Below are 16,852 nucleotides of genomic sequence, written 5' to 3' on the forward strand. Positions count from 1 at the left end.
GTATGTTTGTGTGTCCGATGTCAAGTGAAGGACAAGGGAGTCACAGTTCGGGCTGTTCAGTGGGTCAGCTGTTTTTATTTGTAGGTGTTCTTTGTAGACTACTGCAAGTCCTCCTCCTCTTTTTCCTTATCTGTTTACCTGTATGCATTAGAGGTTGTTGGGTAGACAGCTGTGTAGTATGACTTGACTATGTAGTTTTCATCTAGCCATGTTTCTCTAACAAATAGGATGTCAATCCCACTGTCGCAGAGTAGATAGATCGTAGATCTCTGTTGCATGTTTGGACATCGATCTTGCGTTGATTAGATTTCATGGTATTTTTTTTATAGTGTCCTGTTTTGTTCTTGCTTGTGTCTTTGTGTGGTCTTGTGGGTGGTTTTCCTCATTATCCTCAGGGTGTAGGTTGTGCTCTGTTAGGTCTGTTTTGTCATTGAGTAGGTCGGCATGGTTTTGTATTGGGTCCATGACTTCTTCTGGCTACTCTTCTGTATCTAGTTGTCATTGCCGTAGGTCCCCTTGGGTTTTGGGGATCTATGTAGTGAAGAGTTTGTTTCCCATCTTTCTCCTTTTGCATATTTCTGCCCTTTTCCTATGGAGTCCCGTATCCTGCGGGTGTGTTTAACATTTCTGTTGGTTGGCTGCTGCTCTGGCGAGTGGTATGTAGTGAGGTATCCTGTTAGGTATAATAATTCTTGTCTAGATTTTAGTTTGTTATTTTTACCGTTGCACTTATGGCTGAGTGCTCCATTGCTGTGTTGGTATTTGGTGGCATGGTGGACTGCTGTGGTCCCATTAATTTCTCCTTTATCGTAGTTTTTCTCTTGCATCATGCTATTCTCTGGCACAGCATAATCTGTTCTCTTTAGTCTTCTGTTTTTTTTTGGGGTTTGTTATTGTGTTTAGGTCACCCGGCCACTAGCCCTCCTCTAATGCTTTTACCAAGTTTAGTGTTGTTTATCTTGTTTGTTTGATTTGAGGAGTTTATGTTATTGTGTCTGGGTCTGATGCTTTCTCTGGTTTTTGTTGGGTTTGTTGTTGTTTTTCTTGTTTGTTTGGTTTGAGGGTCCCTTTTTAGTGATGGTTTCTTGGTGGCTTCTGTTGTCCCTAGTTATTATTGCAGGAGGGTTATGAGTGTGACTCAGCTAGGGGCTGTCGGCTTGCAGAGGGGCATCTCTGGTTCTACTGGGCTTTAAAGACAATGATACTACCTGTGGGGTGAGGGTGGGTCCTAATGGGCAGGACTGGATGGTGGGTCCTGAATGCACAGTTAGGTGGCCTTACCCTTTGGCTATTCATGAAATCTGCCCTCCTCAGAGTATTAGTCCAGCTGCAGTTTGTGGCTCCCTTTATACCTTTCTGCTAATTGCAGATGGTACCTATCTTGGGCCATTGGCTGTCTGCAGGCTGTGGGTAATTTAGTAAGTTTGGTAGGTGCGGTTTGTGCTGCCTTACAACAATTAGATCAATTGCCAACTATAAGCCCAGCAGTAGTATGAAGCATCTAGGATTGGAACACAGGACTAGTGAGAAACACCCTAGATATGACACCCAACAGTTATGGTGAAACCCCTAGATTTGAAGCACAGCAGTGGTGGAGCACCTACAATTGGGGCACTGTGCTAGTGGGAAACCTAGTCGTGGAGCACAGCTGTACTGGAAGCGAACGCCTGGAACTGAACCTTGCAGTGTTGGAGGAGCACCTACAACTGGGACACAGTGCTACAGGGGCAATACTTAGACTAAGGACAAAGCAGTGATGGGAAAAACACCCAAATCAGAAGCACAACACTAGAGCAGAAAAACCTAGACTCTGAACACAGGAGTAGTACGGAAACACCTAGAACTGGAATACAGTGCTTGATGGGAAACACCTAGAATTGGAAGAAAGTCGCAATGGGAAAAACACCTACATTTGAAACAGGGCACTTGAGATGAAGCAGCTAGATTTAAAACCTACTAGAACTATGGAAATAACTTGCAAACAGTGCTGGATGGGAAATAACTAGAATTGGGAGAGGAAGCAGCAGTGGGAAACACTTAGGGCCTCATCACAAGTTGGGCAGTATTGTGGCGTATTTTCCGTCGAGCGCTATTTGAGCTAACGCCACAATGCTTGGATGAAGTATGCCAGATCATGAGTCGGCGTGCACGTGCACAGGGACATGGTGTTAACGTAAACAGTGCTTGGCAGAAAAAGTGTGCACATCCCTTTTAGTTCCCTAAACCCTCCTGACTTGCAATTCTCAAAATGGTGAACACTCTGGCATGGAAACTCAAAGTATCCAAAAGAAATGTCGACTGGGCAAAAGCAAGATCATGGTCTTGCATTTGTACAGCAATTAGGAAATCAGAGTGCAGCTCCAATTGGTCATATTTGAAACATATGGGCCAGAAAGAAACAGAGAGGGGACCCTTTCAGGCCAGCCTCTCCAACACAGGCTTGCTATTTGCACAAAGCTTCAACCAAGACAAATAGGGAAATGGGGCTCTTTTTTAAATTTATTTTTATTGATATGGTTGAAAAAAGGGATCAACTTTTCAATATAAAGATCAATACATTAAAAAAAACGTTTCATTTACAAGCACATTTTTGACATGTAAGATATAAAACACATTGCATAAAAGATACAAACCAAATTACTTTTAAAAGGAATAAAAGGGAACCAAAAGGGAAGCAAGAAATAAAATTAAAAAATGAATGACAAGATCATTATGATAACATAAATTAATTCAATTTAGGTTCAAGGATTACAAAAAATCAATAATTGCAAGTCTTACAGATGTTCGCTGACAATTGAATAGTCTGTTCCATAAAGAGTTTCATGTCAAAATAAGATAATCATAAAAATTACGCTGCAAATAATGTATTCGTTTTCCCATTAAGACAGGACAAACAACAAGCAGATGTCTTAAAGGTTCATGTTCTTCGGGGTCATGAGAGAATCTGCATTTATTCTCAGATTTAGGAATGGTTCTAAGATTCGCCAAGACATCGTTTGTTGACCATAAGTTAATTTGAAATCTTAAAAATAAATTCCTCTACTTACAAAATGGAAATGTAATCAAATAACATTCGGGAGAGTGGAATCTCTTGAGATAAAAATACTCAGTTCGAAAGTGACAGTAGGTCATGCACAATACTCTTGTGCTGATCCAGTCATGCTGCCATAGTTTTTGTTTTGCTGTAGCTGGATTTTTCATCAATAGTTGACTGGATATACCAGCTGCTAACATAATATCTATTATTTTTCGTCTCTAAACTACCACAAAAGTATGTTCCCTAGCAATCACATATGTGGATAAAACATTTAGCAAAGAACTTGAATTCGAGGATAACAAATACTTCCTATATAAGGAACACAGTTTCCACACATAGGAGATGTTTAGAGAAAGCAGGCACAACTCATGCCTCATTATGCTCATTGGTAGACTCAAGGGCAGGGATAAAACTCATTTCCAAAATTAACTCTCTAGTCGCTGTCAGAAAGATTCTGGCCTCCAGACTCTTGTTTCAGCGCCATATGTGATTATTGGAACAACCTTCTGTTTGTAGAATACAAGTAGTGAGAGGATCGAGAATTTACCATATTTTACAAGTATAATACAAGCTTGGGCCACAGCCGTTTGCATATTTTTCTTGAGTTACAATAGATATGGGAGATCAGAGATGTGGTTATTAGTATTTAATCCCAAGTAGCGATACTCCTTAATCACGTGTAAGCATTTCCTTTGTAAGTACCAAATGTAAGAACAGAACAATGCGAGTCTTCTCCCCGTTAGCAGCTGCGGACCCAATACCTATAACTTGCGGTATGCCGCAGGGCTCCTGTGTCTCGCCTACTCTATATAACATCTTTACAAAGCCCCTTTCCGATGATCTTGATGGTCTGGGTATCACCTACACGAACTATGCCAATGATACCCAGATGCTCCTTCCGCTGATGGGTGATTATGACAAGGTTTTGGCCTTTGTAAACAGGGTGTACCTCATCATCCAGGCATGGATGGCCTCCCATGGTCTATGCCTGAATGATGATAAAACAGAACTCTTCATCCTGTGCAAAACAGCTAACCTGAACAAACTTGGCCAGAATTACTCTGCATTTGAAATTGAAAATAATACCATTGCAGTGGCTAAGGAGGTAAAAACCTTGGGCTTCCACTTAGACTCCACACTTACATTCAAAAAACCAAATAAACGCTATGGCCTCCACCACATCCTATACATCCAAACTCACCAGAGCAGCCAAACCATTCTTCTCATCCAGTTATTGCATTACCCTAGTTAGAGCCTGATCCTTTCCAATTTGGACTATTGTAATACCCTTTACATAGGCAGTAACAAATACTTCATAAACAAGATTCAAATCTTACAGAATAATGCCTTGAGAGCAGCCCTCAGTCTCCCAAAGAAAGCCCACATTTCAGATATTAGTAGATCTGTCAAATGGCTCTCCACAACAGACAAGATCTTCCTTAAATCTGTCTCTTTGATCCATAAATGTCTCCACCATTCTGCCCCTCTTTACCTGACAAAGAGATTTAACAGACAAACTTCCTGCCGCCCCTCCAGGAAGGTCAACTCTAACCTCCTCTCGGTGCCGAGATTCAAACGCACTACGACCGGAGGAGCAGCTTTCCCGTTAAAGCCGCACAACATTGGAACTCTCTACCCCCACCCTTAAGGGAAGACCTTCCTTACACACAATTTAGATCCAACTTTATCCACTGGATCAAGGAACACGTCTTGCTAAGCACCATCTCCCAACTAGGGTTCAAGCTCAGAATCGGAGACCCTACTCACAACAAAGGCAGGACCCTGGACTGGCTAGCAGATCTCAACTGCTCTACGACCATCACAAAAAACAAGCAAACCGTATGGTCGGACCACCACGCCATCTCCTTCTCCATCCAAGGGAAATCACAACCAAACATACCAACCACCATCCCCCAAACCCTCACCAGAAACAACCGCAACATCACCTTACAAAACCTCCGCCCACTTTTAGACAACATCCTTACCCCCACAAACTACGGTAACCTAGATGCAGAGAAACTTGCTGACCTCTACAACAAAACGTTAGATTCAGCAGTAGACACCATCGCTCCACTCAAACTCTCCAAAGCCAAACCGGCAGCCCACATGAACAAATGGTTCACACCAGAGCTAAAAATCCCCCGAAACTCCAAACGAGCTGCAGAAGCCACCTGGAGAAAAACACCCAACCTATCCAACAAAACACAACTCTCGATAGCAGCTTCCACCTACAAAACCGCCATCCTCAAGGCCAAAAAAGAGACATTTGATAACAGAATCGAGAGCGCCAAATCCAAAACAAAAGAGCTCTTTAATATCCTCAGGGAACTCGAATCCCCCCCTACACTGGCAGAAACATGCATGAAAGATGCAGACTGGTGTGAGAGGATTCAAAAAAGCCCTAGCAGACAAAATCACCATGTTACAATCCAAAATCGAACAGAAAAAGCTTAGCCTATCCAAAAAAAAAAAACGTCCACCGTCCACCACTCCCAAGACTCCCACTTGCCCCCCCCATTCACCTTCTCACCAATATCCACTAAAGGAGTAGAAAGCATCATTAAGGGCCTCAAACCCTCCAGATGCCAAGGGGACTCATGCCCAGCTCCCATCATCCAGGAAGGCGCCAACATTCTGGCCCCCTTCATAACAGCCCTTATCAATGCATCCTTCAAATCAAGCTCAGTGCCTAGCAGCCTCAAGGAGGCCTGGGTCATGCCACTACTAAAAAAACCTAATCTAGACCCCAACAACCCAACCAACTACAGGCTTATCACCACCGTTCCTTACATCCTAAAAATTTTAGACAGAGTGGCCTACCTGCAAATACAGAAGCACCTGGAAGACAACAACCTCCTAGGTCTTAGACAATCCGGCTTTAGGCCAAAGCACGGAACAGAGTCAGCCCTACTGGACCTAAAAATCCAGATGGATGAGGCAAAGGACAAGGGTAATCTAGCCATTGTCCTACTACTTGATCTATCAGCAGCCTTCGACCTCGTCGACCATCAGATCCTCACGGAACAGCTGACGACCTCAGCGGCCTTCTCGAACCAGGCTACCACCTGGATCCAGTCCTTCTTAGCCAACCGAACTACCCGGGTCTTCTCCCCGGGGGCCTCAGCACTCCCCGTCCCCATCTCCTGCGGCGTCCCTCAAGGCTTGTGCGTCTCGCCAACCCTATACAATATCTTCAATAAGCTATTGTTTGACCGCTTAGATAACCCTATCAGGGTGCTACGATGAGGACTCCACCAAAATCAACAACCTATATATGGAGATCCAAGCCTGGATGGCAGAGCATGGTCTATGCCTCAACGACGAGAAAACTGAGCTCCTTCTTGTTGGCTCACAACCACGGCTAAACAAACTAGACCCCCGTTACGCGTCCATCAACATAGATGGTAACCTAATCACAGTAGCCAAAGAAATTAAAACCCTTGGGGCTTATCTAGACTCTACTCTCTCACTCAAAAGAGGTGAATGCAACAGCCTCTTCCACAGCTTATACAAATAAGCTGATCAACGCCTGCAAACCCTTCCTATCTCCCTCCAGCTGCATTACACTAGCCAGAGCGCTAGTGCTCTCAAAAATTAACTACTGTAACACACTCTTTCTCGGCACATCAGAACGCAACCTGAACAAACTACAGGTGCTTCAAAATAATGCCCTCAGAGCCACCCTTAGTATCCTTCGACACGCTCACATCTCCAGCTTCAGGCAAGACGCTCACTGGCTCCCTGTACGAGACAGAATCATGCTCAGATCCCTCGTCATCGTCCATAAATGCCGCTCCAATGACACACCCAAATACCTGGCAGACACGTTCCAGAACCACACATCTACTAGACCAACGAGAACGCCATACCCACATTGCCTCTCCATTCGCAAATTCTCCCTAAAAAAAGCAGGTGGCGCCAGCTTCCCGGTCCTAGCTGCCAAACTATGGAACGCTATGCCTCTGACTCTTAGAGCAGAACCCTCTTTCTGGACTTTCAGAGCCAATAATAAAACATGGCTTGCCAACAAAAATTCTGCTTAAGGCATCATCTCCGCATGTCCTGTTGACCATCTTGTAACCTGGTCCTACACACTCTAATGTTTTTATTTCACAGTCTGTATTATATACTTTGCCATGTTGTAACTGTCTCTAAGTCTCCGGCGCCCGGTTACCCCAGGGTTCGGCGGGCGGTACAAATAAAGAAACTAAACTAAACTAAACGAACATACTTTTCTCATCTACTACCCTACATGCTCAGCTATATCTTGTAAATTTTGTATATTATACCTACTGTAAATTTTTTTATTGGAACTGTCTTCAATGATGCGGATGTGTCCAGTACTGTAACCATATCTGGACTAGAATCCTCTTGTTGCTCTTGCGCCCGGCTACCCTTGGGTTAGGTGTGCATTAAAAATGAATAAACAAAGAACATTCGCGAATTTGATGTTTAGAGGCACATATTAAGACTTTCATCTTCTCGAGATTAATTTGTGATTAATCTGTGAGTAGATTTGCATTCACATATTGAGAAGGTTCTGGAGACCCTTTGGAGTCTTGGCAAGAAGCACCAGATCATCGGCATAAAATAGACAGGGGACAATATGTTGGCTTAGTTTGGGAGAGTCAGAAGAGACTTTTGTGAGGTTATGCCTCATTTCAGATAAAAAAACAATTAAATAGGGCAGATGCCAAGATGCAACCTTGTTTTAGGCCTCTAAAGGTGGGAATAAGGGCAGAGAATTTGCCATCCAGAGTCAGACGGAGTTGAATAGGTGTATCAGTATGTAATTGCAAGATCAGTGTTTGAATATAAGCTGGGCAAGCAGCCAGCTTTGTACTCAACAGTTCTCTGGAGACAGAGTCAAATGCAGTCTTAAAATCAATAAAGGCCATGTAGATTGGTTGTTTCATCTGCTGTTCATGCATCTTTATTGCATTGATGGTTTGCAGATTAATTGACCATTCCTAGACCCTGAACAAAACCTGTTTGAAATGGATCATGAAGATTTTGACCTGTCATCCAGACATTAGAATTCTCTCAAAATCAAATAGGCGAATAACTTGCCTGGGACATCAAGGAGAGAAATCGGTTGATAATTATCTGGCTGATGGTGGTTCCCTTTTTTTAAAGATCGGTACAGTAATTGATTTGTGCCATGAAGGTGGAATTTGCTGGCACTGTAGGACTTGGTAAAGATGGCATGAAGAATTCTTGCCCACGCTTCAGGGTGCATTTTGAGCATGGCATTGCTGAGTCCATCATGACCCGGAGCTCTGGAAGAACTGAGTTTGGAGATGTTAAAAATAATGTCTTCGAGATCGAAAGCTAGGTTGATGTTACAATGGTTTGCTCTCATTATCTGACCATCACCCATCAGAGCAGAGGCATACAGACTTTGGTAGTATTGATGCCAGACGTTCGCTGGTACTGCGTTTATCTGCATTGGAGTCTGGGTGATGTGATTGGATCGATTTAGTAATCCCCAAATCAGGGATGAATTTTTAGATGCCAAAGCTTGCAACATCTGTTCTGCATCCTTTAGTTTTAGTAGTCTAATCATCAGAGGGAGTTTTTAGGCTTTCTTTTTTTTGAGTGGAGAAGGGTGTTTTTTTTAATCAAGGAGTTCTGGGTCATATACATGTTTATGTCTATGATGGCATTTACGGTAAAAAGAGTGTTGCACTTTATAGATCTCCAAGGCTGCAATATAGAGGCCATCAGAATATAGTAGATCTGGATGTAGTATGTCGCTCTGGCTTTTCAATTTGCAAGTTCAGATCTCTTAGTAAATCCGGAGTCCATCTAAACCAATTTCCGCTGCCTTAAAAAGCCAATGCAGAACTGTAATATTGAGGTTGAGGAAGAACCACAGGGACGGACCAAGTCCAAGACAAGGATAGCAGCTTGTGGTCACTATATAATTGTGGCTTTATTTGAAAGTAATTACTGTTTGCAAAGAGACTGCGATCTGTATAAATGAAGTCAATGATTGCTTTTTGGTTGACTCTCCCCCAGGTATTACACGGCGGGATGTCATTGGGAGTTGTTCCACTGATCATGACCAAATATCTATAATCCACTGTTGAGCACCAAAGATGTAATAGGGCTGTATTTCGATTAGTGCTATTTGATAAACAATGCATTTTGAGGTCCCCAACTAATATAGTGTGATCTACCGAAACCATCATTAATAATTAAATCTAATTTGTATTCTAGATCATGTAAAAACACATCATCCTTTATACCTGTATGATTCCAGTATACATTGATTAAGGCCACACTCTTAGAAGAAGTCTTAATTTTTACCAGTTGGTGAATAAGTTTGGTAATGCCCAAGGTTCGAGCGGAAGACCTGATGCAGTTTTAACTGCTACAAGTAGTCCAGCTATGGGTCTGCCTCTCAATGACGCTATACATGGAAGTAAAGAAAGCCTATAATTATCCCAAAGAGGAGGTTTGCAAAATGAACCCTGTTGTAAGGCAATGATGTAATAGGAATTCAACAAGTTCATAGTAGTTGATAAATGATGTTTATAGCCTCGTCTGTTCCACCAAGCAAGATGGTAGGTAAAGTGATTTTGATTTTCGTATTGTTAATTTTGATTTGAATGCCATGAATGCATTGAGCCCCTCATAGTGGACTCTACCTGATGAAGAATTACAAAGGCTCCTTGAGAACAAATGATCTTTAATGGTAGTGAACGGGAAGCCATACTCAGTTGCAAAGCACTCTCATCCGGGAGTTTAGCCAGGGGTTAGTGATTTGGCAAAGGTTGTTGTGTTAGCAAAAAAACTAGCCTGAAAAGTGCCTCGCAGGCTTACCATATTGTGTTAAGAACAATGCCTGATTGCATCCAGAGTCTACTGACAAGTCACACTCATTCATAGCTCAACTTGGGCTATAAGAAGAGCAGAGATCCTCAAGTAGTGGAATATCCCCAAAATATTCAAGATGCTAGTTCTATTTAAATCGTAGGGTGGAAAAGGACCATCTCTGCATTGCAAAGTTAAATGATGGTAAATATTGGGGGTGCAAGTGTTACTCTTGGTCTTGGGAACAGGAACAGTACTAATTTTTAATGAGGACTGAGATCATTTCATATGCTCAGCGGGATGTGACAATGTTCGAGAATTGTTTGCAACAGCATATTCCAGCATTGTTTTTTTAGCGATCCAAGCAAGTCTGGTGAGGTCGGGTTGTCTAGTTTGAGGCATAGCAGCAAACAGAGCAACAGACTTTATAATTTCGGATCGCCTCTCTTCTAAAGTCAAAAAATTGTCTTTAGAGGGGAACAGGGTAGCATGAATGGAATCACTACATACTACAGGGATGGTTATTTGAGAGTTTGCGATGTGATTAGGAGTTTGGTACTTTCACAAAGTTCTACCTCTTGTATGAGGTCATCTAATGGCTTATATTGTAAATTGGTTGCACTAATCGCAGATGCTGTGGTATTATTTAATTGTCCCTGTCTGTCTCTTTTTAGTCGAGGTAGATTCTCATACTTCTTGACAATAGCAGTTTTTGTTGCCTGAATTTATTTTTTCTGTATTGTTAAGGATTGAATGAATTGTCAAGAATTTGACCGATTCACAGCCATGGAAGATTTCATATTTTTAGTTTTTTTAGTCGCTTTTTGAAACTCTTGAGATTTAGAGACCTTATTTTTTTTTAGAGAAAATGGTAAATGCTGATTTAGCTGAAGATAATGGCAGTGAATGGCTAGTATGAGGTCGGACATTACGAATTAGATTGACGTTGTCAATTGCTGTTGGTAAAGTACTTAGAGAAATTGGGCAAGTTTCAGTATCACGTTTTAGATCAGGTTTTAGTGTTGGACACTATGATTACTTGGTCTGTTAATCTGATGATATGTTAAGGGGATCTTCAGAGACAAGCGATACAGCTTCCGGCTCTGTTTCACTATCATTTTCATCGATAGTTGCAATTTCATTAAACTTACTTCGAATGACAGTATTTATAACTGAAGGCAAATCATGTTGTAATATATGCATTAACATAGTAGTCTGGGAGCCAATTTTCATATTAAGATGTTCATAAACTTTTGTCAGAGATAAAAGAGCTGTATTGATAGCATTTAAAGTGAGTTCTTTCAAAGGAATAGAGGAAGCTCGAGGAGACATGGGTTGGTTGGGGTGTTGGAAAGCTGTCCTTCTGGCGGGGGGTGTGGGTTTACAAAGGAAAGAGATAGAACAGATTGAGTTATGTGTAGAGTTAGAACACATAACTGGGGATTGCGATAGATTGGTCATACTAGGATGAAGTGGCGAGACATGGGACTGGAGAGAAGTCATGTTTACATGCAGGAAAGTAGGGGTGTGGATCGCAGTATCAACCAAGTTAGCGGTTTCATTGCTTGAAATAGTTCCAATCTGCAGATTTGGAATCACACATGGTTGATTGGCTGCAGAGACTTCTAAAGTGCTAGGGAATGGTGATGGACAAGAATACACCTGCGCTACCATGACAATGGGGGTCATTCCGAGGTTGGAGGTAAGGAATTACCGGCACCGGTAAGGGTGCCGATGCCGGTAATCCCTTACCTCCGTATTCCGAGGTCCCTTTGCGGGTCCTTCCTTACCTCCTGCTTTTAGCAGGAGTAAAGGACGGGACCCGCAAAGGTACTTCGGAGGTAATTACGGTACCGTAATTTACGGTGCCGTAATTACCTCCTTCCCCATTCCCATTGAGCCCTATGGGGCAGAAATGGGAATGGGGAAGGGCAAAATGTGAATGGGAAATTACCGGTCCCTCCAACCCTGGAATGGACCGGTATTTACTCCATTCACCATGCCGGATTTGGGACGGTTTCGGAGGCAACCATGGAGCTAATTACTCCATGGTTAGCTCCAAACCCGGAATGAGGCAATATCACTATGGCCATTACAAGTTGTGTCATTAGAGTTTGTCGGCACTTGCGCTGGTTTATCTTTGAGACATAAAGATATTTGGGGCTGAGGTAGAGGTACAGACAAAAAAGTGAAACCAGCTGCTATTAAAGAGTATGGAGGAGTACACAGATCCAGTAGTGGCACGGTCGCACTAGAGCAGTTAGTGGGTAATTGAATAGTGATTTCAGAGCTGGAGTCATCGTTCAAGGGTCTGGAGTTTAGAATGGCAGACGCCTCCGAAATGCAGAAATCATGGATGTCTGCTGTTACAGTCTGTGGCCAAACTCGCACAGAGGAACTAGCACTTCGAGTGAGATTTAACGTACGCATTTGTCGCTTTGGAGTGCGTTTTGATTGATCCATTAACTTTGGAATTTCTTTTGGTGTAGGCATTGCTGTTTTAAAAGAATAAACACCAGACATGGGAAAGTGGATGTATGTTTTAGAAGGATGTTAACTAACAATCAGCAGAGTGTTCCCAAGGTTTTTAAGAAAGTGAAGACGCTCACCGACAAATAGCAAACATCAAATAGACAAACAGCAAAACAGCGCTCGACCGCACTCCGCGCTACCCATCAGTTTTTGTAATGAAAAAACTGAAGTGGAGGGCCGGAGCTTATTTGTCTCTGCTTATTTTGAATTATTTTCCCATGAAATAATATCTATGGGGAAAAATGGGAATGGGAAGATTACTTTAGGAAATGTCCATGGTTGCAGTAAAAACTAAATAAGGATGGAAGTCTAGATACAATATACCATCAACAAGTTGCAGAAGAGTTCTGTAAGTGAGTCCAAACTGGTCCAGCAGCGAGGCAGCAAAACAGCACTTGACCACACTCCACAAACGATTGCGCACCAAAGCGCTTGACCCTCGGTTTTTGTAACGCTAAACTGGTAGTGGAAGGGCAGGTTTATTTGTCTATGCTTTTTTTAAATTCCTTTCCGATGAAATAATATCATCAACGAGTTGCAGCAGAGTTCTGTAAGTGGGTCCAATCTGGTCCAGCAACGAGGCTACAAAACAGCACTCAACCGCACTCCACAAACGCGCCTCAGTTTGGTCAGTCTCCACTGCTCTCCTCGATCAGCCATTAAACTCACCACCAGCCTACAATCACCATACATAGGAACCCGGAACAGTAAGATCTCTGCATCCTGATGGACAACAACACAGCAATAAACTCTACACACAGCTTGAACAGCAACATGCAACTCTAACAATTCAGTCTACCATTAAACTTGAAAAAAATAGTCTTCACTAAAGCCAAATCCCTTTACCTCACCACAAAAAAGTGACACACATGTCCAATTCCTTACAGGTTACAGAAATCATTATGTACACAGCAGCATCATGCCTACTTATACCACATTAAGTTGACAGAGCAATCCTGAAGCTCACATCTTTAGGTATATATGCATATATATAAATATAAATACATATTATAGGGTGACAGTCACCACCTTACAGTTAAACTGATACCTATGAGTCACAGAAAATCTGAACATTCTATTCTAGAGAAAAAGTCAAATTATGTTTAAGCCAAATTGCAAAAAAACCTGTGCCGGTTTAGACCAAATAAAAAACAAGTTGGGCACAAAGTGTTGACTTAATTTCCTTGACTCGTTAGGGGTAAGTCCATCCATTATTTTTTTTAAATATTCGACAGAGACATGGGTGGACTCCTTCTCCTTAATAACTTAATATATCGGCCATGTACATATGCAACAGAGAGGTGTTTCAGAAATGAAAAGCAACCTTTTTTTGCTCGATCTAAGCAGTGCCCACGCTAATACCGGGACAAGGCAACACTAAATGCTATTTGGTGAAGAAAAAAGAATACCATCAAGCTTTAGAATGAACTCTGCCATGAACTTAGAGAGTCTAATAACCTACTCGACTTCAAAAAAAGACTCAAAACTCTTCTGTTTATGTAATCACTCTTAGGGGACCACTGATTGTTTTGAATGACAGCGCTCATATGGCTTGCCCGTAGGCGCTATATAAATACCAATAGTAATAGCAATAGCAATCACATCAGGCTAGAGGTCTTGATGGGAAAGAAGACACATGCTAAATTGGGGATTTGGAGGTGGGTTGGGGAGCTAATTGCGGTTAGAACATTTTCAGTTTATCTGTGGAGGACTGTGGGAATCTCACGCGATTACAGTGGCAACACTGCAAAACGTGCTCAGAATAAAATGGGTGTCACTCCAAGTGATGAGAGTAAGAGGGTGATTGGAAGTGGGTTAGAGATTGAAAATGCAATTGTGGCATGAGAGGACCGGGACAAAAAGAAGCGGGGCACATGTTGAGTGCATGTGAGAAAGTGGAAGATTTTTTAATTCCGAGTATTGTTTCCCACTTGTGAGGGTATCTGGTAATAAGGTTGCGTCAAAAATGTTGCTGGTAGAAAAAATTGCGCCACAAATGCCGTGGTTTGACCCGGTAAAGGTGTACCCCATTATACCATTTAAGGGGAGCAAGGGTTGCGGGGGTGTCCCCCACTCCCTTAAATGGTATAATGGGTCCGGGGGTTGCAGGGATGTCCCCTGCATCCTTTACATGATTGTGGTGGCAAAAGCACAGCATTTTTGCCACGGTATTTTGTATTCACAGCCATTTTTGCCGCAATTTTAAGACATGGACCCCTTTCGAGGGAATCGGCGAACCGCCACCCTACAGCAGGAATTTCTATTATTGGAAACAATTACTCTGAAATGATCGCAGGAATAAGGAGTTAAATAGGTTTACCATCTGCAGTGCCTACATCTACTGGGTAGAAGGCAATGTGTGTTTGGAAAAAAAAGATTGATGTGACATGGCTAATGGTCCCCCAAAGAAAGCTATTGGTGCTACATGTACGGAAGCCTTGGTCGAAGCCTATAGCTAGTGAGACCTCAAGAAACTATGCAACATGTTCGGCCATGGCCAGCGGCCATGGCTGAAGGCCATGACTAGTGGGCCCAAAAGAAAAATATTGGTGAAACATGTACAGTGGCCACGACCAAAGGACATGTTTGGTGAGCCCTGATGAAACTATGGTATACATAACTCCTGAAATTCAGTGAAAAAACATTAGTTAAGCAAGAGTTAACGTGGGCAGATTTAATGAAGCAAAACCCCTCAAATTCAGCACTCGCATTTCAAGCAAGAGCACTTTAACTATGGGCCCCCTGTGGTGCAGCGTATGACCACAATAATAACATTACATATGACATTACTGGTGGCATCATTAATTACATCACACATGGCATCATTGATGACATCACTGATGACATCATACAAGACATCACTCATGAGATCAATAATTACATCATATTTGACATTATTGATTACATAATTTAGAATACCGTTGTTCACTTCTTTTAAAACATATTTTATTTTACTACACCACAATAAAAACAAAATTATATGGATCAATATACTGATACAGAAGCATCATATTATTACATGTAGATTATTCATGTGTAGTACTTATCAACATATACAATTTTAAAAAAACAATATATAACGTTATACAAATGGTTTGAATGTCATGTACTAGTAAGCAATTACAATACTTAATAGCAAGTAAAGTACCCGATTCAGGTACATCTATTTCAGGTATTTCAAACATATTATAATAAGCTAATGTAGTAGTAATAAATTGATAAAGTAGAAATGTAAGTGTTATGAAAATAGTAAATGTACACATTTACAATTCTCCTTAGTGTAATAACATTGCATGATTACTTTTCCTAAATAACAAACTATATAAAAGTCTGAGGGCTGGAATGGGAGGTAACAACCCGGCAGTCCGAGTTAACGGCCCGAGCGAATCATCAAGGGCTCTGGGCTGTTACCCCCGTTCCATCCCAAGGAATGGAGTTCTAATGCCATTAGCACCCCGGGTAACCAAAGTGGTAACCCTGGATGCTAAAATGGCTGACATGGTTGTGGAAGGCAGGGCTGGCCACTTGTCATGGGAGAAACACATAGCTGGTGGGCCCCAAAGAATGCTATTGGTGCAACATGGACAGTGACCAAGGCTGAAGGTTGAGGCCACTGGCCATGGACTAAGGCCATGGCCAGTAGGCCCCAAACAAACCTATTGGTGCAATATGTACAGTGACCAAGGCTGAAGGCCGTCAGCAGCTAGTGTGTCCCAAAGAAACCTACTGGTGCCACATGTGCATTGGCCACAGGCAACGGCCATGGCTGGTGGCTCAGAAAGAAACATGTTGGCGCACCGTGTGGAGGAGCCACAGCCGAAGGCCATGGCCACTGGTCATTGCCAATGACTATGGCTAGTGGGCCCCATAGAAAACTATTGGTGCAATATCTACAATGGCCAATGCCAAAGACCGTTGACAGCTAGTGGGTCCCAACGAAACCTATTGGTGCCACATGCACAGTGGCCACAGCCAGAGTCCATGGCTACTTGCCATGCCAAATGCCATGGCTCATGGGCCCTTAAGAAAACTATTGGTGTAATATGAACAGTGACCAGTGATGGCCGTGGACACTGGTTATGACCGAAGGCTATGACCAGTGGGCCCGAAGAAAGCTATTGGTGCGGCATGGACAGCGGCCATGGCTAGACTTCTATTGGTGTAACATGTGAAGTGGCCAAGACAGAAGGCCGTCAGCAACTAGTGGGTCGCAAGGAAACCTATTTATGCCACATGTACAATGACCACAGCCGAAGACTTTGGCTACTGGTCATGGCTGAAGGCTATGGCTAGTGGGTCCCAAAGAAAGCTATTGGTGCAACATGGACAGTGGCCACTGCAGTCGGCCATGGCTAGTCGGTCCCAAGGAAAAATATTGGTGCAATATGTACAGTGGCCAAGGTCGAAGGCTATAGCTAGTGGGCCTCAAAGAAACTATAGTATAACAAAACCTTTGAAATTCAG

Source organism: Ambystoma mexicanum, chromosome 10 (assembly GCF_040938575.1).
Source record: "Ambystoma mexicanum isolate Mex_15411 chromosome 10, UKY_AmexF1_1, whole genome shotgun sequence".
In the NCBI taxonomy this organism is placed as follows: Eukaryota; Metazoa; Chordata; class Amphibia; order Caudata; family Ambystomatidae; genus Ambystoma; species Ambystoma mexicanum.